General features: G+C 41.9%; 2 long non-coding RNA genes across 4 annotated transcripts; one reads left to right on the top strand and one right to left on the bottom strand.

Moving 5' to 3' along the window:
• Positions 1-370: 370 nt before the first annotated feature.
• Positions 371-2,244, bottom strand: LOC117835499 (uncharacterized). Its single transcript, XR_011897058.1, has 3 exons — positions 1,751-2,244; positions 1,509-1,584; positions 371-1,160 (listed from the first exon to the last, which is right to left on the bottom strand). It is a non-coding gene; the product is annotated as an uncharacterized lncRNA (long non-coding RNA).
• A 16,152-nt stretch (positions 2,245-18,396) lies between these two features.
• LOC117839039 (uncharacterized) lies at positions 18,397-21,365 on the top strand. Of its 3 annotated transcripts, none has more exons than XR_011897057.1 (3): positions 18,397-18,841; positions 19,555-19,886; positions 20,192-21,365. It is a non-coding gene; the product is annotated as an uncharacterized lncRNA (long non-coding RNA). The 3 variants fall into 3 exon arrangements; XR_011897056.1 differs by having other exon boundaries at positions 20,195-21,365; XR_011897055.1 differs by having other exon boundaries at positions 18,398-18,841; positions 21,192-21,365.
• The last annotated feature ends 1,291 nt before the right edge of the window (positions 21,366-22,656 follow it).

Here is a 22,656-nt window from a genome sequence, read left to right on the forward strand (position 1 = left end):
CTCAATAAATATGTTACTAGGTCTCCTAGTAACACATCTTGTTAATGTTCCCTTATGCGATGTTACTTCAGCGTAATCTACTCGAACAAAAGATGTGTTCCATTACATCCCAAAAAGTGTCACTACTTTGTAACACAATTAGTGACCTAGTGGAAACATTTGTTAAGTGTTACAAAGATTATCTTTAGTAACATATTTGTTTAGCTCTAGTAACACTTCCACATTATGATAGGAAACATAGCTTGCAACAAAGGAACATAATGTTTGTAACACACATTTTACCTATCGTAACACATTCAAAATTTTGAAATAAATATTGCTACGCACTGCATATGGCAAATAATGTTGATATGAAAAATCACACAAACCATAATTCTCAAAAAATCACAATAAGGTACATTGATTGTAGAAAGGAAACCAACATATTATATACACATGTGATAGTATATGCATAAAAGTATAATTGTACAAAGAAAATGTACATAGGAACTAAGGGCACAAATTATTTACAACTGGATTGGAAATTTCAATAAAAATATCTAGAAATTCTAAAATCCATTGTTTCTTGACCCATTCTTGATATTCAGCCATTCATCATTTCAACCTGCATTGAGAAATATGTTGTTAATATGGATCATTTCAAATTGCATAGAGAATTAAGCTATTAGTAATATTATAAATATTAAAAAAGTAACTATAGTATACTGAAAAACACAAATAAAAAAAGAGAAGTTCAACAGCCGAGTGCTGATAGTATTAATCATTCACCACATGAGTTTTGGAGAGTGAAAAAGCAGGATTTACAAATTAATCTAAATTTCGAACTAATTTTTACATGAGGGTAGGAGTTGCAGACCCAATTGGTGGAGGGTGATTGGGTGAGGGGTGCGATGTGCGACCGTACTCATGAGCTGAACTTTGAGACAATAAATTAAGGAATCAAAGAATACGTTAAATACATGAACGAAACAATAATAGGATATGGAGCAGAGGTGCAGAGCAAGTTCCCTGAGATATCACAACGTCATCTCCACCGGCATCCATGCCTCTTACATTCCGCACCACTACTCATGAGTCGAGCCGCCCGCAGCTTGCACCCTTTGTAGCTATGTGTCTGCCACATTCCCCCCAACTTGCAGCGTTTCGAGCCAGCAACGGCCCTGCTCGAACATGGCAGGATTTGCAGCCAAAATCACAGGGTAGATGTTCAAATAAGATTTGGGTGTACAAACAGTTTAAAACGAACTTGACTGTTTTACTATCAAAGCAAGCCTTGTACTATACTTAAGACCATCAGTCGTATGCATTTTCCACGACAAGGACAAGTTCTTGCTCAATTTTCAGTAAACATATGTATTCAACAATGTGCAGCAGTGCCAAGATATCGAAAATCCCAGTAATTCTTCTAGAACTATAAGCGTGACTTTGAAGGGAAACTAGCAGTAAATATAGAATGCTCAGTTCAACCAAGAATCAACCAGCAGTCATTAAAGGTGAAGGGCACTCACCGGTAAGCTGCCGGTAGTGATTCAGATTGCCGACAAGATCTGGTTGCGTGGAATCGACGTGCCCCAGAACCAAACTCTAGTATAGGGGTGAGAGAATCATGAGCCAAGAAATAAACTGGAATAAAATTAAAGAATGCACTAAAATTAGTTGCAAAGAACTACACCAATCTCTTTGAGTAGTGTGCTTCCATGCATCTCTCAATCTTGATGTTTCTCTGAACAAACTGAGATTTTGTATTCACCTGTTGAGGCATATAGTCGAACACCTTGTGTGTTGGCAGCCAAATTACCCCTTGGATCAACCGTTACAGTCCAGCTGCTTGGTCCGTTCGATGAGGTAACAGGAAACAGCCTCCACGACGGAACCGCAGGAGGCGTGGTGACCGGCGGCAGCCCAGGAGCGTGCGGTGGTGCGGGCGCGCGGGCGCGGGGACCGGCAGGCTGCGACAGCGCGCGAGCGCATGCGAGGCGGCCTGGCCGCGCGAGGATCACCGGTAGCGCGCAAGCCTGCGGGCGCGCGGCCACGAGGACCGGCGGCGGCGCACGAGCAGCACGATGCCGCAAGGAGAGGGTCGAGTTTGCGGCGGGCAGGCACCAGGCAGCGACGGCTTGGCCTAATGGAACCGCCTGAGAGAACGGGAGCTCGAATTGGATCGGAAGAAAAAAAAAGATTTGGATCTCCAAAATTTGGCCGAAAGTGGTGGCCTGTGACGGTCCTTAGCGACACCTTCTCCAAGAGTATCCTAAAATTTTTTCCCCCAAAACTATATATTCGGAGCTTTTCTAAAAATATTTTTCTCAAAAAACGTATCAAACCATAGAGATCGCTAATAACTAACCCTAATATTTCAAAACAGCCCACATCATCATAATTAGGCCCATTAGTGGCTGGTCACCAGATACTTGATAGTGTAACACCGTTATCTGTCTATATTACGGGACTCGCGTATCAGCCTCCCTTTCCGATCTTCTTCTTCCTCTGTTCTTTCCCGTTTTCCCCGTCCGTGGATCCAAATCGAGGCAACGCCAGCCTCAGGCACTATCGGAGGAGCACGTAGGGCCGCCCGCAGGAGGAGTAGGCGTGGCCGCCTGTGGATGGACCTCGTGCGGCTGCCAGCTAGGCATGTCCGCTTAAGGGAAGCTTGCGTCGCCGAAGGACCTCCCGTTGGCCGCCTGATACTCGCCGACCAAATTCAATTGCTCGCACAGGAAGCTTTCTTGATCCGTTACGAATCGATTTTACTACCCACCTTTACAAATCCATTGAACGGAAAGTTGGAATTTTAACTTTCCCATCCGCCTGTTTCCACCTACCTGAGGACGAGCAACCCGTTTGCCGCCCCTCACCCCACAGCCGCCACCGCTCGCCCCACCGCCACCACCGCCGCCTCCGAGAACAGGAACCATCGCATGATGGTGGAGACGGTTGGCTAGCGGCTCCACCAGCACCAGGGCGCAACCTCCTTCGTCGTAGCCAACAGGATGCTACTCGCCACCGCCGCCCCTCGCCCCCCGCCGCCGCAGAGCTTCCTGCCTCGCCCGCACGCAAAATCTCGTGGGAATTCTCGCGCACGCGGGAAGGGGGCAATTGGGGGAAGATGGATGCCACGCAAATATGCGTGGTGACGGGCTCTATTTTAGTATCACAAATAGCTTGGGAAGTTTCGGGGAAGCTGTTGGAGTCTTTTTTTTTCTTTTTTCTCCCTAAACAAGGTATTAGGGGTAGGATACATGTTCTTTTAGAGTTGAGTCATTGACAAATGGGGACAGGAATATCTAGGGCCCACCAGCGGCAAGTGGATGCATGCGAACGGTACATGATTGAATTCACTTCGACAAACAAGTCCCAATAAAAACATCTGAACTAATGGTATTAATAGATTTTCACATGGAAGAGGTAATAAATAGCGTAGATCCATTTCAATTCTAAAAATGTATTTATTGCAAAAAAATGTTGTTTGATGTTTTAAATGAAAACCTTGTAAAATCAAGCCTCTATTAATTTTTCTTGTAAAAAAGGTAACAATAGCTATTAATCACCTAAAGTCTTTCTAATGAGGGAACGGAAGACTAAGAAGATGTACTCTAAAGTGAGGCCAAACTGAAGCATATGATTTTCCACATTTATTATTTTCTTGGATAAATTCTTTGTAGGAACGTCATTAGGGTGTACTTTGAATTTTAGAATTTTCAAAGAAAACTTAGGTATTATTAAAAATTTAAAACTACTAGAATACTAGGTTATAATCTATACAAACATTTGAATTTTGTTTTTTATACGATCTTAAAATCTTAAAATGCATATGTTTTACTCATGTATAAACTCTAATAATTTAAAGATCCTTTTATGGAACGTGTAGTTGTCAAGTGTGAAGTAATTCCAATAAATTAACTGGTACACATATGGAGGGAGTGTGCACCAATAGTTGATTTGAGACCCACCTAGGATTCATGTGGAAGGGGTCCATGTAGCAGCGATGAGGAGGGGTGTGTGAGGTGACAACTACCCTTGATGTGGGCTCATATGGCAATATGGTGGATGAGCGCCGTGCCAGATGGCTCCAGCTAGTTGATGCGGTGCCACGGAACATTGATATGGATGGTTGTACGGCTTGACCACTCCCAACTGAGTGGGGCTCACATGGCAGTGACATGGAGCATGTGTGACGTGACCTCCAACGACCGATACGGCACCTACACCCACTCGGGGTTTCGATTCCATTTTTCAACTTTTTTTATCAGGATCAAAATCACAATTTTCATTAGATTTTGAATTTTTTGTTAAATATTTGCTTAAATTTTGAAATTTTAAGAACTTACAATCATTATTAAAAGCAATAGATAATTATTGTTCAAAACTAGTCTTATAGCTCATTGGTCTCGCAGATACTTTCTATGGGGAAGATCCCTAGTTTGAAACCACCTTGACGATGTTATTTTTTTTATTACGATCTAGACCAGTGGAGGAAAGAGCATTGTGTGTGTGCGCTAAATGGTAGTCCAACCTATATACGAATTAGGGCTCACCTTGTAACACTTTAGTTGTAACATTATCTTCTATGTGTTACAACATACTACTATTTTTGTAATATTTTATATGTAATATTAATTTTGTGTTACTATATAATCGTTGTTTGTAGCACAATTTTACAAAACAAATGCTATGTGTTACCAAGTTCGTATGTAACATATACTTTTGTGACTATGAAACTCCTTTGTAACACATGGAAGTATGTGTTTCAAGAGTGTGTTACCATATATTCGTTTTGGAGTAGTGAGATAGGATTGAACTAACAAAAGAACTAGCAATCTAGATTAAAGCAGATTGAAAGTATGAATGTAAACAAGATAGATAAAACGTTTGTCCTAGAGATCTAGAATCACTTGTAGATGTAATCGCCATACATTAATGAACTAGATCTAAGTGTTGTTGTGAGAGGATGTGAACCATGTCCAACACTTTCCCTCTCGCACATTGTCACTACACGAGGCTACTCAATTATTGAACGATAAGAATACGGTATGATGATCGTTCTAGGTAAGCAAATAAGCAACCTAAAGTAGCGCTGGCCAGCCATTACAGGAAAGAGCATCATCAAGATATGATAGATAATAAACAGATCTTAAACAAGAGGTTCAACGATTACAAATCAAGATCTCCATACAACCTCTAGGACATACAGAGACTTTACCCCATGATCTTACACATGTTGACAGAATTTTGGGTAAAAATCATCCTGTAGATCAACTGGATCGAAGACGACGACGAACTGGGGCAAGAGTGCCCTAGGATGATTGGCCTGGGCACCTCCAAGCTGATCGGCTTGGGAGGTTTCTCCCTTCTCTGGTACTCCACTTCGTGTAGTTTCTTGTAGATCCAATCTTCTCTCCGTTTTTCCTTCTCGTGGCGGCAGTGAATGGTGTTTACGTGGTGTTTTGTCCTCTCCCTCCAACTCTTCTTCCTTGAAGTCCATGAGGGGGTATTTATAGTCTCCCATAGGTGGCAGCTCTGGGTCAATGTTGGTGAAAAAACCCTAGAGATCATCGTAGACTTTACGCTGAAGAAATGGGAGGTCGACCAGGCCCTGGAATGGGTCAGGCCGATCGGCTTGGGCCCTTCCTGGCCTTGCTGGTCCTCTCCTTCCTCATGCTGGCTTCCCTCGACGACCCATGTCCAGATATCCATTAAGCTCTTTATACAAACCCCCTTGATTATGAGGTATTTCCTGCCAAAATACAATATGGTCCAAAATACAACACATATGCAATAATAGGGTTATTTCAGGCGCCAAGTGGCCGGTTAGTATAAGAATAAGCATGGAAACACTAGTTAAATAACACTAAAAGTGTGTCAATAAGGAGCATCAACAACCAACTAATTTCTTTGCTATTGATGCTTGCTATGATAAACATGATGATATAATCCTTGGTAGGCCTTTTCTTAAGTTGGTAACGTTGTTCTTGATACTGGAAAAGGAAAAGTAACCATTAATCTTCATGGATTTAAATATACATATGATTTTCTGCCTGCTTCTCGACAAATATTGCCTCTACCTCCCGATGATGAGGGGGTAGAGAATGTTAGTGACATGATGAGGGATTAAAACATGAAAATTTGGGAAACAACAACATGTATTCAGTCATCATAAGCGACAAGTTGAGCAAGGAAGAAACCAATAAGTTGCTGGATTTATTGAGAAAACATTAGAAAGTGGTTGGATACACAATCAAACACTACAAGAAATGTGCCGATCTACGATGAAAATTTTATGGCACATTTGTTCTCATCATAGATCTATGACGTTTTTGGCTTAAAACATCATAAAGTTTCATATCCAAGCAAATTTAGTGACAAAGTTACGGAACATCATAAAAGTTGCCATTGTAGTCAAAAAGAAATCATCACTCGCTGTTACATGGTGGTTTTGTGTCGATATAAGGTCCATGAAAACATCATAAACCAATAAGGTCCCACATGTAAGTTTAAGCTGATAAATAGGATAGTAAAATAAAATGCAAAACGTGCTCCTCCCGTGGTTTGAACCTGTTATCGATCGAATGGGAAATCTTTACCGCGACCAAGTCCCACATGTAAGGTAAGTTTCAGGTGAGTGTGGTAGTTGGCAGCAGAAAAGCTCGAGCTGCAGCCAAAAAATAGTTTACCCGCTATTGTGCTCCTGTGATATGGAAAAAAAGAGAACAGGGAGAAGGCGGCTAGGATGGAGCATTCCAGCAGAGATCTGCACCTCCCCGCGGCGGCTCAGTCCTACGGCAGCACAAATCTGGTGCTTCTTGCTACGGCGCGTCAATCTGGTCTGTAATTTGAGTTGAATTTGCCAAAATTTCATTTCGTGTTAAGGTGAGTGTGGTAGTTGGCGGCAGAAAAGCTCGAGCTGTAGCCAAAAAATAGTTTACCCGCTATTGTGCTCCTGTCATATGGAAAAAAAGAGAACAGGGAGAAGGCGACTAGGATGGAGCATTCCAGCAGAGATCTGCACCTCCCCGCGGCGGCTCAGTCCTACGGCAGCACAAATCTGGTGCTTCTTGCTACGACGCGTCAATCTGGTTTGTAATTTTGAGTTGAATTTGCCAAAATTTCATTTCGTGTTAAGGTCTTTCTATCTGGTCAGTAATTTTAAGTTGAATTAGCCAAAATTTCCCAGATGGATAGACGTTGGATACATGGTTGTCAACTATTTACCCCCGAGCATGAGAATGGGGTCAATAATTTTATGAAATTTGTTAAGAGTAGATACTCTAATGATGAACAAATACTACGCCCGTGTCGTGGATGCCTGAATTAGTCTATATGTATTGTAGAAGTGGTGAACATGCAACCTAGAACTGGGATGGCAAGCACCTACACTAGGTGGATCCATCATGGAGAAACATTTTAGGATAGGGTTCAGGAAAATGCAAATCTGCAAGATAATGGGGTTCAGGAAAATGCAATTTTGCAGGATGATGGGGTTGAGAAAATTGCAATTCTACCGGATGAGGGGGTTGAGGATTGTGCAGTTCTGCAGGAATATGGTGATCAGGAAATGGTTCAGGAAAACAAACACATATCGGGTATGGAGGAGGATGAAGGCACTGAAGATGGACTTCCTAAAATGATAGCCGACATGTGCCACACTAAAGAGCTTGAAGGGAAAATGTTAGAATGTATAAAGGATCATTTAAAATGTAAGGTGTCACCAGGATCTAAATATACACAATTTACATTTGTTGTGAAGTTACTTCATATCAAGTCTTTCTATTGGATCAGCAATGTCGCATTCAATGCGATTCTGAAGGTGTTATCCGTTGCTTTCCTAGGAGCATGTGTTCCGACATCTTACAATGATGCAATGAAGTACATACGTGCCATGGGACTTAGCTATGAATCTATCCATGTTTGCAGGAATAATTGTGTATTGTTTCGCAAGATGCTAGCAAAACATGATGTGTGCACAGTGTGTTGTGAAGCGGATTCAAGATGGAAAGATGCAAACAACAAGAAGCACGTTCCTCGGAAGGTATTGAGGCATTTTTTCGCAGGTTTCAAGGCTGAAGAGGATGTTTCTTTCATCAAAAACCGCAAAGGATGCACAATGGCACAAGTTGAAGCGAAAACCAGTGGATAATGAGCTTAGCCATCCAGCTGATGGTGAGGCATGGAAAGACTTCGATAAAAATTGGCCGGATTTTGCAAAAGCTGCTAGGCACATTAAACTTGGCCTTGCAACTGCTAGTTTCAATCCATTTGGCAACATGATCAACTCATATAGTATGTGGCCAGTATTTGTTGTGCCATATAAGATGCCACCATGGGTATGCATGGAAGAATCAAACTTCATGATGGCATTATTGATCCCTAGGCTGAGTTCTCCATCAAAGGATTTTGATGACTTCTTGCAACCTCTTGTAGATGAGCTGTTAGACATTTGGAAGGGTGTCGATGCATATGATGCTTGTAGCCATCAATCCTTTAAACTACAAGCTGCAGTTATTTGGTGCGTACATGATTATCCAGCACTGAGTACATTGGCGGGGTGAGTCATGAAAGGTTATTATACCTGTGTGCGTTGTGACAAGGATCTTGCTCAAGGAGATTGAAGAACAAGATATGTTATATTGGCCATCATCATTTACTTTCAATTGACCATCCATGGAGAAGAAAGAAAGAAGAGTTTGATGGTAATACTGAAATCCAATAGAGACCAGAGTAATTTACTACTGAGGAGCTTCAACAGCAACTGGAGAATGTTAAAGACGTTAAACATGGAAAGCCTCCTCAAGGTCAGAAAAGGAAGAAGGAACCCGGAAAATGTTGGAGCCAAAGGATTTGTTTGTTTGACTTGCCATATTGGACAACTCTGAAGCTGCCACATAATCTTGATGTCATGCATATTGAGAAAAACATATGTGAAAACCTTATTGGAACATTGCTTAAAGTTGCTAGGAAGACAAAGGACATGATCAATGCTACGGTTGATTTGGAAGAGATGGGCATTAGACCACATCTACACATGCTGAATACAATGGAAGGAGAGTCATGCAAAATGCAGAAAGCTCCATATACAATGGGTAAAATGAAAAAGAAAGTGTTATGTGATTTTATAAGTTAGGTGAAGTTCCCAGATGGATATGCTTATAACTCATCGATATGTATTGCCACTGATCGATGCAAACTCCAAAGACTAAAAACTCATGATTGTCACATCCTACTGTTGACACCGGTTTTTGGCCATAGTCAACTGCTGTGGATAAGGTTCTGATAGCCGATGTAGCAGAGAGAAAGAGGATCGTTGATGATTCCTCGTTGACAAAAACTAGCCATAGGGGACCAAGGTTCCGGAAGCCGATAGAAGACTGGAGAAAGTCCGATCCGAAGCGAGATCAACTCCACCAAATAAGGTAATGTATGGAGACTTATCTTAGGTAGTTTTTAGAAATAGCTATAATAGTCATGTTGTAATTGACTAGGATTTTATCTTGCTTAAGGGTATAAATATAAACCCATGAGCTTTGTAAATAATAATCATCAATCAATCAATAGAACCTTTTGATGCCACATCGCCAAAATCCTAGGAGTAGGAGTAGAGTAATTTCAACAAGTTCCTTCTTGTGTGCACAGCTGCATCAGCTTCAATCTCAGGCGAGCTTGTAAGTACCGTCACCCGATCATTACGGCCTCTATCAGAACTTTCTAAGTTAAGTCTTATATTTTGATATTCAGTTATGTGGCTAGTTATCGAGTTATCTTAGATTGCGAGTAGAACTTTCTAAGCTTTGTGCAATATTCTACTTATCTTCGACGGTTGCTCAAAGTTATCGAGTTGTTCATTTTTATTAAGTTGTATCGTATTGATCTCTTAGTTTTCTTAAGCGCTCACAGTTATCAAATAGCTCAGATCTTGTTAGGTTTTGTTCATCGGCTCCTTAACCTTGTTTAAGTGTTCACCCCTTATCTGATCATATCGGTTGGTAGATCTTACATGGTTTTATTACTTTACATATGCTACGTCCGATAGATCTTTACCCCTTCCCCTCATATTGCTAGCTATCAGATCCCTGACGTCATAACGCTACTTTTGAGAGCCGATGCATCGGCTGGGTATCATCCACATCTCACGGGAGCATGGTGATGTCATCGAGCCGATAGGGGCACGTACGAGGCCTTGACGCGCAAGCTTGTCTGAATAAGTTAGTGGGCCAAAGTTAATGCCCTTTCACCGTGTTACCTTGTCTAAGTTCGATTACACGATCATGACATTGATTAGGATTCCATTAGCTTAATTAGCTCATAAGCGATAGGCAAGAGGTCCTTGCTGCTATGTTTTAATCTCTTAGGTTAATAGATTGATGTCAATGCCCTCTTACTCATATTCCCTTGTCTAAGTTCAATTACACTTATCAAGACATTCACTAGATTTGTTAGTCTATCTAGTGTGCACATGGTTAGTAAGGGCTCCTTTTATGGTTGTTGTTTTACAATGATTTATCTTAGCCTGTCGACTCATATAGCCGATGGCGTATGCCATTAATGCTTTATTTATTTACACCGCATAATTACATTGCATACCTGTCTGTTGTGGTGTTTCTTCCGAGAACACCTACCCATGAGTTTGAAAGGTTTCGCCGTCGATCGGCTCTAGAATTTAATGTTTACCTTGTCAATTTTCAGGGCAAATTGATTGGCACGCCTTGCACCACTTGTGAGCTAATTTGGAGCCTACACTAGAGTTAAGCAAATCTCCCAAGTCCTCCTTGTTGATCAATGTAGAAGCCTGAGGTCCAGATTTTACATCTGATGCTAACAGGGTGTTTGATACTCGCCAGGCTCATGCTATGGATGGATTCGTGCCAGTTTCTCCACATTCACCATACGGGAATGGGTAGAGTAGTGAAGATTAGGCTGCAAAGATTGCTGAAGTAATGAGGAGTCAGTTCAGGTTGAAGCCTAAGGAGCAGTCCTGTATATACCAGCACCCGTATCCCTTATGGTCTGATCAGGTCGCAATGCCACATCAGTACCATGTTCCGGATTTTGCTAAGTTTTCTGGAGAAGACAATATGTCTACAAGGGAACATGTTAGCCGATTCTTGGTTCAGTGTGGAGAAGCAGCTTCAACAGATGCACTCAAGGTGTGCATGTTTCCGTTGTCACTAACAGGACTTGCCTTCACATGGTTTTCTACATTGGCGCCCAATTCTATCAACAGTTGGGAAGATTTAGAAAGATTATTTCACAAGCATTACAATGTAGAAGCCCAAGAGATGAAGATAATGGATCTCATAATGATGAAGCAAAGAAACGGGGAGTTAGTACTTATTAGATGGACCGTTGGTAGAACTAGCTTATCAGGGGTTGCTGGATCTCATTAAGGAAAAGTTTGCTCCTCAAGACTTTGAGAGTTTGGCACATATGGTGCACGAGGTTTCGATTCATAAAAGCCGATTCTAGAACACGCGTAGGGGCAAGTATGGAGTTTCTCACTTCAAAGCATATGACTCGTATGATGAAGACTCTGATGTAGATGGAGAGGTCAGTGTTGCAGAGTGGGTTAAGAGCAAGAAGCTGATCTCATGCCCATGGATTAAAACTAATACAGAAACATATGACTTCGACATCACCAAAGCCGATAAGATCTTTGACCTGCTGTTACAAGAAGGACGGATCAAGTTGCCTCCGGATCACAAGATACCGTCGGCTGAGGAGCTCAAAAAGAAGAACTATTGCAAGTTGCATAACTCTGTTACACATCATACTAACGATTGCAAGACTTTCTATCAACAGATACAAACGGCTATAGAACAAGGAAGGCTTAAAGTTGATGATGCAAAGAAGTCGATGAAGGTTGACAAACATCTATTCCTAGCTGTCAATATGGTGGAGGCTGCGCCTTTAGATGAGCAAGATGAGTCAAGGATTTGATCAATCCTGCTCACATTAAGGAGGGCAAAATAATCTGGCGCGATGGACCCATGGGTGCAGATATCAGCTGAGGAATTCAAGAAGTAGATGAAGCTGAAACCAGCCGATCCACTGGGAAACCCAGAGTGACTTCCAAAATGCTGATCAACAAGTACCAGCGCAAACGGGTGGATCGAGAAGTTAGGACAAATGAAGGCCAAAATCAGTTTGAATCACACTAGAATTGTCCTTTCTTTCAATATTGCTAGAATCAAAAGCTGAGGTTACCATTAGCTATTAGTTGCCCATAGTGCAGCTCATAATATCAAGAATATCATGATTCCAAGAGACAATGCCGATCGGTGCATGAACGTTTGGAGTATCAATCTTCAAGGCACCGTCAAGCTGTTGAGGAATCCGATGAGAAGGAATTACAATCTGTGCATCACAGGTTGAGTTACCCTCCAAGGCGCAGATCTGTGGTCATAGATGAGTCCAAGGAATAGAATATCAAACAACAAGAAAAGCTAATTCCTAGAGAGCATTGGTGTCTAGAAGGTTTGACCAAGACACAGAGAAGAAGGGTTCAACGCTTGCGCTACAAGGAACAACACCAGGAGTGGCGTCAAGCAATCAGACAAAGGCAAAGAGGTATCGACTAAAATTAACATGGTTTTATTTTGCCTGCTGAATTTGGAATTTATCATAGTGATGAAGAAGAGGTAGCCCAATTGGTCTTTCTGGCCCAGCAAGTTTTATTTGAGAAACCAGAGGTGGAAAAACATCGACACTTGAAGCCTCTATATATGAAGGGACATGTTGATGGCCAACCGATATCCAAGATGTTGGTTGATGGTGGTGCTGCTGTCAACATTATGCCTTATGCTATTTACCGCAAGCTTGGTAAGATTTCTGAGGATTTAATCAAGACTAACATGGTCCTAAAGGATTTCAAGGGGAAGAGATCAAAAGCTAAAGAAGTCCTAAACATTGAATTAACGATTGGTAGCAAAACTCTAATTACTTCCTTTTTCGTCATCGATGGCAAAGGTTCATACAATCTTCTTCTGGGTTAAGATTGGATTCATGCAAATTGCTATATTCCGTCCACGATGCATCAGGTTCTAATTCAGTGGGGCGCAGATATGGTGGAAATCGTGCCGGCTGATGAAACTGCGATCATCGCTGCAGCTGATGTTCCTTTTTTGGAATCTGACAAGCTGCGCTGCTTGTCTGGAAAAGTCTGGGAAGAAGATGAATTCATGGATGCTGCAAGCTTCTTGTTCTAGATGGGCCAATCAGATGATGAAGAAGCATAGATAAAAATGTGTATGTCGGCTGATTCGTTAATTTGTACTATTCATAGGTAATGAGTCAAAGCAGACAATATGTAAAAGTCGATGAGCAATTCATCACCTTAGATAGCCGATATCTGTTGATATCGCCTTTAGCACAAAATACACACACACATGTCGGATTTGTACGCCCGATAGTCCACCAGGGGGTTACCCAAGTGGTTGATTTGTAGGTGAGGGCGATTGTGAGACTAACAACTCGAAGGTGATCGTGAGAACGCAAGGGACACGAGGATGTTAGACAGGTTCGGGCCTCCGGAGAGTAATACCCTACATCCTGTATTTTGGTGGATTATATTGTTCAATGTTTGGATGTTCAGATGCCCTTGCGGGGGTGCCCTTGTTGGATTATATTGTTCAATGCTTGACGACCAAGAGTTACAAGTTGGTTGGAATCTAATCTACTTGGTAGCACTACTAGAATTTAGGGCTAATGCCATAGAAATCTTTGCAATGACATCAAATTAGTTGCATTAGATGGGTGTTATTGCAACCATTTTGTAATTTGGTTGCAAAACATTGATGCTCTCACCACCATCAGAAACCTGGTTGCAAATAGATGATCTTTTTGCCATAGTTAGGTTGCAGTTGTCATAAAGTTTATTTTTGTTGCAATATGTAAGGGTTATTTGCCGCTAAATTTAGAGTCATTGCGATTGGTAAATAATATTGCCATGAATATTTTGTGTTGCAATACGTGCGGCTATATTGCAACCAACTACATATGTGGTTGCAAAAAGGAAGATGTTATTGCCACCAAATATTTCTATTGGTATATGGTGGTTTAGTTTGTTGCAATAAATGTGACTATATTGCAACCAAATACTAAGTGGTTGCATGAAAGAAGATGATATTGCCACCAAATATTTCTGTTGGTATATGGTGGTTTAGTTTGTTGCAATAAATCAGTATTTTGCCACAAAATTCATTTCGTGGGCTTTTACATTATGTGTGGACCCACATAACCAGCACCTAGGCTCGTGTAGGGAAAAAAAGAGAAGTCCCAGTCTGACTCTTTCGTCGCGAGATTCATCTTCATATTGGCTGCGGCATCATTTCACTAAAAAAGTGTGACCTTCTGTGACATATTTGTGGTGACGCTAGAGCTTTTCGTCATTACTCCAATTCGTTTTACGTTTCCAGAGGGGCAACACAACTTAGTGATGAAAATGAAGTGTTCATCGCTAAGAGTAACTAAAAAATCATAAACTAGATCAATAATATTTTGTGATGAAAAATAAATTGTCAGAAGAGGATAGTTGACAAACATCACAAAACTTTTTATTCTGTTTTTTTCTCAGTTTTTTTTTAAATGGCATTGTGGCCTCTAGCAACATGGATCCATCTATTATGTGGATCACTCACAAGTAGGTCCCACATGTCATATACTCTCTTTGTTATTTTCAACCCGATCTGCAGCCCATTTCGAAGTTGACCATAGCCCATTGGTCGATCTTAGACCAGCATGCTATTGGCCGAGTTTGGGCTTGCACATGTCTGGCCGGCCTGTTAGACTGCCACAGATTGGTGGGTTGAGAATTGGACTGCTCTGGATATTTCATCTAGTAGCCAAAAATAGGAAAACATGGCTGGCAAATATGAGACTCAAAGGAATCGCGGCCGCAACGGTATAATGGATGCCTTCTGACTGCTGGGCTGCATCAGAATTTGTGTTACATGTCATGCAAAACATCAATACTAACCCTATTATTTAAAGACATTAAGCCACAAGCCCTACTGCTTTTATGAATTTATAGAAAAAAATGAAGAATATACTGGGAAAACAGAAGTTCCTCGATCGAAAAGCTTTTTACATTTTAATCTAGGAAAAAAAACTTCAAAAACTCATATGAACTCTAAATTTGATAATTCTTTTTCCAGCGTTCATCTAAAATCATCCTCTACCATTTAATATGATTATTGGGGGTTTCTAAGATAAATATATTTTAAGGTTGCTTCACAAGGTTACTTCTCTATTTACTCAAAAAAATAAAAATATTCTTTTTAACAAAGTGCCCATGTAAGGTTGTGTTCAATTTTAAAGTGCATACGAGTTTGAAAATGTTATGCGGTATGCAAAATTTAAAGTTTGACTTGACACTACACGAAACCTATTAATCTATGATGAGTTTTTTCATGTAGGATTCGGAGTACGTCATTCACGGTGCAACATTTTGTGACGATTTGTGAATTTTCATTGTAGATCTTCAAATGGCCCATCCAGACTCATATTCAGGCCCAATTTCTATGACAAACCTCGTTAGCCGTTATAGATTGAAAATGAAAATCGTCAAGGATTTGATACCATACTTAACCACAATTTTGACAAAACAAATACATCTCTTTTAAAAAACTAAGATGCGATATTTTTTTCGAAAACATTAGTGCACTGCTTGGGAGGGAAAAATACTTTTGGCAGGAGATTCATAGAAAATGGTGGAAAAAAAGTGCACAAGAACTCCAAAGAACTGGTATTTCTCCAACTCCAAATTTTATGGTTCTTATTTTTTGAATTTTAATAAAATCACTTGTGACTAATTCTGGTAATTTCGCTTTTGTATAAATATGCTCATGCTTGTTGCTGGCCCACCAAAGTTTTTAAACCAAAAAATGTGGTAGACGGGGGAAATTGTGGGACAAAGGTGGGATCGTACGGGACTTGGACTTAGATCTGAGCACATCTAACCAGCGCACCACCTCTTCTCTCTTCTTTTTCTGTTCAACCATGACTGGCCTCCTCCCGAGCTCCTGCTCGCCCTCCCCTGGCTGCGCCGCCGGCCGCCGCCTCCTGGCCCCGAGCTGCGCCGTGCCTGCTGCCCACTGCAGCCGGCCCCTGCGCACCATGACGCCCCACCGCCACCGGCCACCGCGGCCTAGGCCCGGCCGTTGCCCCTACGCCACCCGCCGCCCCACGCGCCCGCCACCGTGCCCCTGGCCCATGCCGCACCGCCACCGCCCGCGTCCTTGGCCGGCCGTTGCGTCCAGGCGGCTGCCGCCGAATCTCCCATCTCCTCCAGACCCCCGCCTCGTCTCCTCCCATTGAATCCACATTCCCTGCGAATTATCAAGACCGAGCAATTCGGTTTCGATCAGTTTGGTTCGATCTTTGGTCATAACCGAACTGACCGAGCTACAGGTGAGCAAATAAACTAAAATCACACATCCCCATCATGGTGAACTCGAATCAAGACGGAGACACAAATCTGACTCAAATGAAAAACAAATTAAACACCAATCGGAGCACAGATTGGAGCACATGAGCTGCACATGCAAATGAACTACAAATCAAACACCAATCGGTGCACAGGAGTAGAGGAGCTGCACGCACGATTGGTGCACAGGAGCTGCATGCGCTTTCTCGCCTTGAGCTCTGGATCGTGTCCCTCTTCACCTTCAGGCCTTCAGTTCATCCAGTGCCTGTAGGTGGAGCTCGACGTGGGGGTGGGGCCACGCACGCAAAGGCCGCGACCGCCTTTGCCGCCGGCGTCGCGATGAGCACACCGCTGGAGGCTGGACGCTTGGTTGCTGTAGCTGCAAGATTGGAAGGGAGGGAAGGGACAAGAGGAGTGGCGCCGCCGTTGGAGTGGGGAACGAGCCCGCCCCAGAAGATAGTCGGGGAGAGCTAGAGAGGAGGGCTTTCAGGCGGGGAATGGTGGCGGCTGACTGAGGTCTGGTTTGGTTTCTCCAGCTTATTTTTAGCACCCGTCACATCGAATGTTTAGATACTAATTAGAAGTATTAAACGTAGACTATTTACAAAACCCATTATATAAGTGGAGGCTAAACGGCGAGACGAATCTATTAAGCCTAATTAGTCCATGATTTGACAATGTGTTGCTACAGTAAATATTTGCTAATGATGGATTAATTAGGCTTAATAGATTCGTCTCGCCATTTAGCCTCCACTTATGTAATGGGTTTTGTAAATAGTCTACGTTTAATACTCCCAATTAGTATCTAAACATTCGATGTGACACGTGCATAAGCAAAAGTAACCCAACGGAGCCTTGAGGGAGGAGCGGAGGTTGACCGTGTGGGCATGTAGTATATAGATAAGGGTTTTCCCCAGTGGGATGGGCCGCATGTTTTACCAGGCCTCTTTCATCTATTAATAAAAAAATTTCGGTTCCATTTGGTTTTGCCTTATTAGTGGGCTGGACTCAAACAAAGAAGGGAAGAACACATGAATAATTCATGTTTCTCTTTTGAATCTGGAATTAAAACTTGTGAGTGTATTTCTCCATCATAAAAACTCTAAATTTGATGTTTCAATTTTCTATTTTTTTATAAAATCATTATCTTTCACTTAATGGTATTTGTTTGCATGTAAATTGCTATTTCTTTGATCTTTTTTATATGACCTATCTTTTTCCACCCAAGTACAAATTAGAAAAATATTTGTTTGCACAACTTCTACAAATGTAACTTTATATTTTTTTAATACTAAGGTAAAATTAAGGTTGTGTTCAAATTTGAGATGCACGGGAGTTCAAAAGTTTTATTAGGTATGAAAACTTCAATGTTTGTGTTGAGTCATATGAAACTACATGAGAGTTGTATCTATTTGTGAACAATGTATAACCCCACTTTAGTAAAATAATTCAAATTTTTTATATCAAGATTATGGACCCAAAATATCTTTTCATGCCAGTTTATAGAATTTGTTGACCAAGTTTAGATATTATCACAATTATTATGTGGTAATTATGAGGTAGATGATTGGATTATCCATAGAAAACAAGTAAAGTTTTCATTGATCTCTAGGATATGGGTTATAATGGAACATACGAGACTAATATAATTTTTATGAAATTTTTTAATCTTATTCGAGGTGCACGTAGTTCAATTTGGAATTACTTAGGATAAACACGCAGAAATTTATTTAAAAAAAGGAAAATAGTACAGTGTATTACATGTGAAACATGTATTTGGGTATATAACGTAATTATTTTTGCAAGTTTCTTCACAAGTTTATCTTATTTAGTTATTAGTAAAATCCATTAAACACTATTGGGCTGAAAGCAACACCAAATTCGGCGTGCCTAGCCCAAATCGAATTGCATCTCATCCAAAGCCATTGGATCAAATTTAACGGCTCAGATGACTCCTCCATCAATAAATTAGTCACCATACTCCCGAAATTCTCGCTCCCTCCGTCCCATCCCCTGCTCGGCTCCCTCACCTCCCTCCACGCCGCCGTCGCCTCAATGCCTCCACCCTCCCCAATATCTACAGCCATGTCTCCGCCTCGCCTCCACCTAAGGGCCGAGCTGGACATCGACGGGCACCGCCGGTGCAACGGATCTGGGGTCACCTCTCGATGGCGCGGCTTGAGTCGACTCCGACATGAGCGGTGCCATCCTACTTCTTGATGGCCCCCTCCCCGTCTGGTGGCAGCGCGAGGAACCCCCCAAGTCGGTGGTGGGGTGGAGGCCCCCCTTCCCTGGCTGCAGCGCGTGGGGCATCCAGCGGCGGCGGCGAGCTCTGGGCCCCAGCTCGTGCATCCAGCGGCGGCGGCAGCCTCCCTTAACGGGATGGCACGCTGCCTGGCATCTGACAGCCATGTGGCCCCTTGTAAGGTGACCGTCGCTCCCTGCTCGTACTACCTATTGATTGGTTGCATCTGCTTCGATGCTTCTGTCATGCGCCCATTCTTTTCAGAAGTTGGTTCCGTATTTTGGTTGGTGAGTAGTTGGTTCAGAAGTTGTTGCCTTTTACAGTTTGTGAGAATACCTTCGTTGTTTAGGATATGTGTATGCGATTTGAGCTAGAACTCATTTCATTTGTTGATATTTCTTATGAAGATGAGATTATGAGAACTTAAAAATACAACTTGTTGTACTGCATATTAGGATGATAGAATATGAAACTGCAGACTGATGTAAATTAGTATGGAATTAATCAAGCCCTTGTATTTACACTAAGCTATTTTCCTACAAATCCTTAGCTCAATTGATGATAAATGAAATGAGCTACTAATTAAACTGATCACATGCTTGGTCTCAGGCTGTAGCACTCCCATTCAATTGTTTAGCTTGAAACACCTATATGACTACATACAGCCACCTGTTAGCTATATATCTTTTTTTTCCCAATTTTTGTTTACAAAGTACTTGCTTGAGCTTTCCCTGAGCTGAACTATATGCATTTGGTGAAAGATCCTTGTTGATTGGATACTGACAGAACTCATGTGCGATTGCTTATTTCTGAATTCTGAACTGATCATGCCTGCTGTGGTGGTTTGAACTGGATGTTTGCTAACTGATTATTTTTGGGAAAATTTGGGTTGCAGTACTAGCCATCGTGATCAAGGGAGTCAGCTTCTGCTGCAAATCGTAAGATCATTCATCCTCTCCAGTTACATCTGGCCCTGCGGGGCACAGCTGCGTGGCTTGTGCAGGTCAGTTGCGGCAGCCGACGTGCCAGGCGGATGAGGAGCTGGTCGTGCTGGCTTCTGCTCGCAGTTGTGTACCACTCCTCCCAAGGCGAGTAGATGTGACCGATGCAGAGAAATCCGGTGGTGGCTCTTACAGTTTTACTCCATCAACTGGTGCTCCAGTGCTTCCCCTCAGTTTGGTGTTGCCTCGCTTCGTCCCCCATCTCCAAAGTCTGAACCATTTCAAGGTTAGCGCGTACGCTATGCATGCACATAACCTGTTTGATTAAATGCCTCATTGGTCAACATCAAGTGGAATGTTAGTTCTGATGTGGTGAGCTTATACATGAGATTTTATAATTCCAATATGTTTCAATTTCTACATGGAGCATAGCATTAGCCTAGCACCATTGCTTTGATGACCTGTACATACCTAATATACTAAATACTGATTATGAATATAACTACACAGCCTTTTCTCTTCCTGTGACAACCTATGAGGCAGTGACTTAGTACTGAGTTTCGCTGATGCATACAAATTCTTTTTATTCAGCAGTATATTTGAACTTACTGAATGGATCACTTGGACTCCGATGCCTTCCTGTTGAACACAAGGAAATTCCGCAATGTCAAACAATGTTATGTACAAAAATGCTAGCAAATATAGAACTAGTACAGTGTCTCGAGGTCTTTTTCAAAACAGCGAAAGCAATGTGCTAGGAGGTTTTATTACTTCACATCAACTACTGAATGCTGCTAGAAAACGTGTACGCACAAGAAGCCAACAGGTATGAAAAAGCAAATCTGATTTCTAATCTATGTTGCAAACTCTATATGACCTGAACCAGTGGTGGATCCAGAAATCGACCGCGATGGGGGCTGGATCTATGTGTGGCATAGAAATAATTCAATGTCAAAACTTCCCTATATTGTTTATCACATAATTTCTTAATGTTGTCAACACTTTTTTTTACCTTAAATCAAAGTGCTCATGCATTATTCAGCAGGGGTTGTAGCCTGTAGTATGGACTTTAGGTCATGCATAGCTGCTGGGCGTATGGCAGGCTGGCAGCGGCGAGTCTGGGAGTCACATTTGCATTGCATAGACAAATGAGGCACCAATGTGAGGGGGTCAGTAATGAGGTCGGGGAGATGTACCTGCTGCTGGTCTTGTGAAGCTTCCAACACAACCCAAAGGAGCAACCACAGCAGTAGACTGACTCGATGCCTTAAATTAGCTGATTTTCATACACGCTTTGAGCCAAGGACCCAGGCAGCAGCGCCCCCCCCCCCCCCCCCCCAACTGACCTGAACTGTGTGTCCGTTATAACATAAAGAGTTGAACTGTGTGTGACCCAATAAGAGCTGAAGGTTTCTTGCAGCATTGAAAGTTATTTCTAACTGAACATATTTTGTTTATACCTAATATGACCATGGCAGAACTAATGCCTTCTTATTCTCAGAATTGAATGACCTTTGCTCTTGCTGTGACAGCATATGGCTGTGACTTACTCATGAATTTTGCTGATGCACTGCATTCTTTTTTTCAACAGGAACATTCATATCGCACAGACTTGGAGTTTGCCATGGTCGACACAAGGAAAATTAATGTAGTGCATGCTTGCTGTAGCCTACATAAGATAGATTTAGTACTGTTGATCACCCAACACTAGTTATGAACTATTTTCGATTTGGAGAATGAATTTGGTACTTTTACTTGATGATTATCAGGATGGCTTCGTTTTATATTCATGATGATACAATTTATATTTTGGTGAAATCATTTGTTGCACAAATGATTCAATATCCAAATATATAAAATGCAATATGTGTTGCGAAATACATCTTCCTATTGCAAAAAGAAATACATCTTCCTGTTGCAAAAAGAAATAAATGCAACAATTCTAGTTGGTTGCTGTAAGTTATTGCCACAAATGTATATCATTGTAAAATATTTTGTTGCAACATATTTTCTTTCTTCTAATATTTTTCGTTGCAAAATGAATTATTACCACCAAACATGTTTCCATGGCAATATAGTTTATTTTCCACGAAAGAAATTGTGCTGCTATAGAATTTGTCACAACGTAAAATATGTGTTGCCACCATGTTGGTCGTGGCCAAATACCATATTGCCACAGTGTCAGTCCATTGCAACTACATACTATAGCAATGCCTAGTTGCATGGCAATACATGCTAATGCCACGGCATCAAAAGTTGCAATACTCTATAATGCAATGAACTAGTGTGTGGCAATTACCATAATATTGCAACAAAACAAAAAAACCATTGCAATGCACCTATTACCACGAAGTTTTTTGCAATAGCTGCCAACCAAACTGACATTGATGCAAATGCTACCTATTGCCACTATCTTGGCCCTATTGCCACGTTTTTCCACCGTTGCAATAGGCTAAAAATCTAGTAGTGTAGTTACATGGAAAGTAATCTAAGTCGGACTACAATACTCGTTCCATGATATCCAGGAAGATTTGAATTGTCTTGTTGCATTGACGTGTACTCCAAGTAACTTCATGTCCTTGGCCCGCACGCCCTGCTCAGGTGGGCCCACTTGTCAGGTCCGACCAATATGCTAGTCGGTGGGGACCCGTAGGATACCCGTATCCCTCAAGCCCCCGAGTGGTGTGTAGGCGAACAGGAACTTGAGGTCATCATAGCGAAGCTTGAAATGAAGTCAGCTGAAGCTGTGATGGCATCATGGTGACGGAGAGGCTGCACAGTGCTCAACAAAGAAGAAAATTCGAGTGAACGCAGAGCCATACGCGTAGAACGAAGTCGAGTGCCGAGTTGATGGATGCTGGCATCCAACAGGTCGAAGTGAAGATTATGGAGGGCATCACAAGACGAACTCCATAGGAGTAGCCCCCGAGCATTGAAGCGATTAGAATAATCGGTCTAATGGTCAAACAAAAAAGTTGTCTCTTGAAGCAAATCCTAGTGCCCGAGCATAAGGATAAGCGCAGCCACAAAGGCTCCTTGACCAAAAGTACACGCCC

The sequence above is a fragment of the Setaria viridis genome, chromosome 9 (assembly GCF_005286985.2).
Source record: "Setaria viridis chromosome 9, Setaria_viridis_v4.0, whole genome shotgun sequence".
NCBI classification, from domain to species: domain Eukaryota; kingdom Viridiplantae; phylum Streptophyta; class Magnoliopsida; order Poales; family Poaceae; genus Setaria; species Setaria viridis.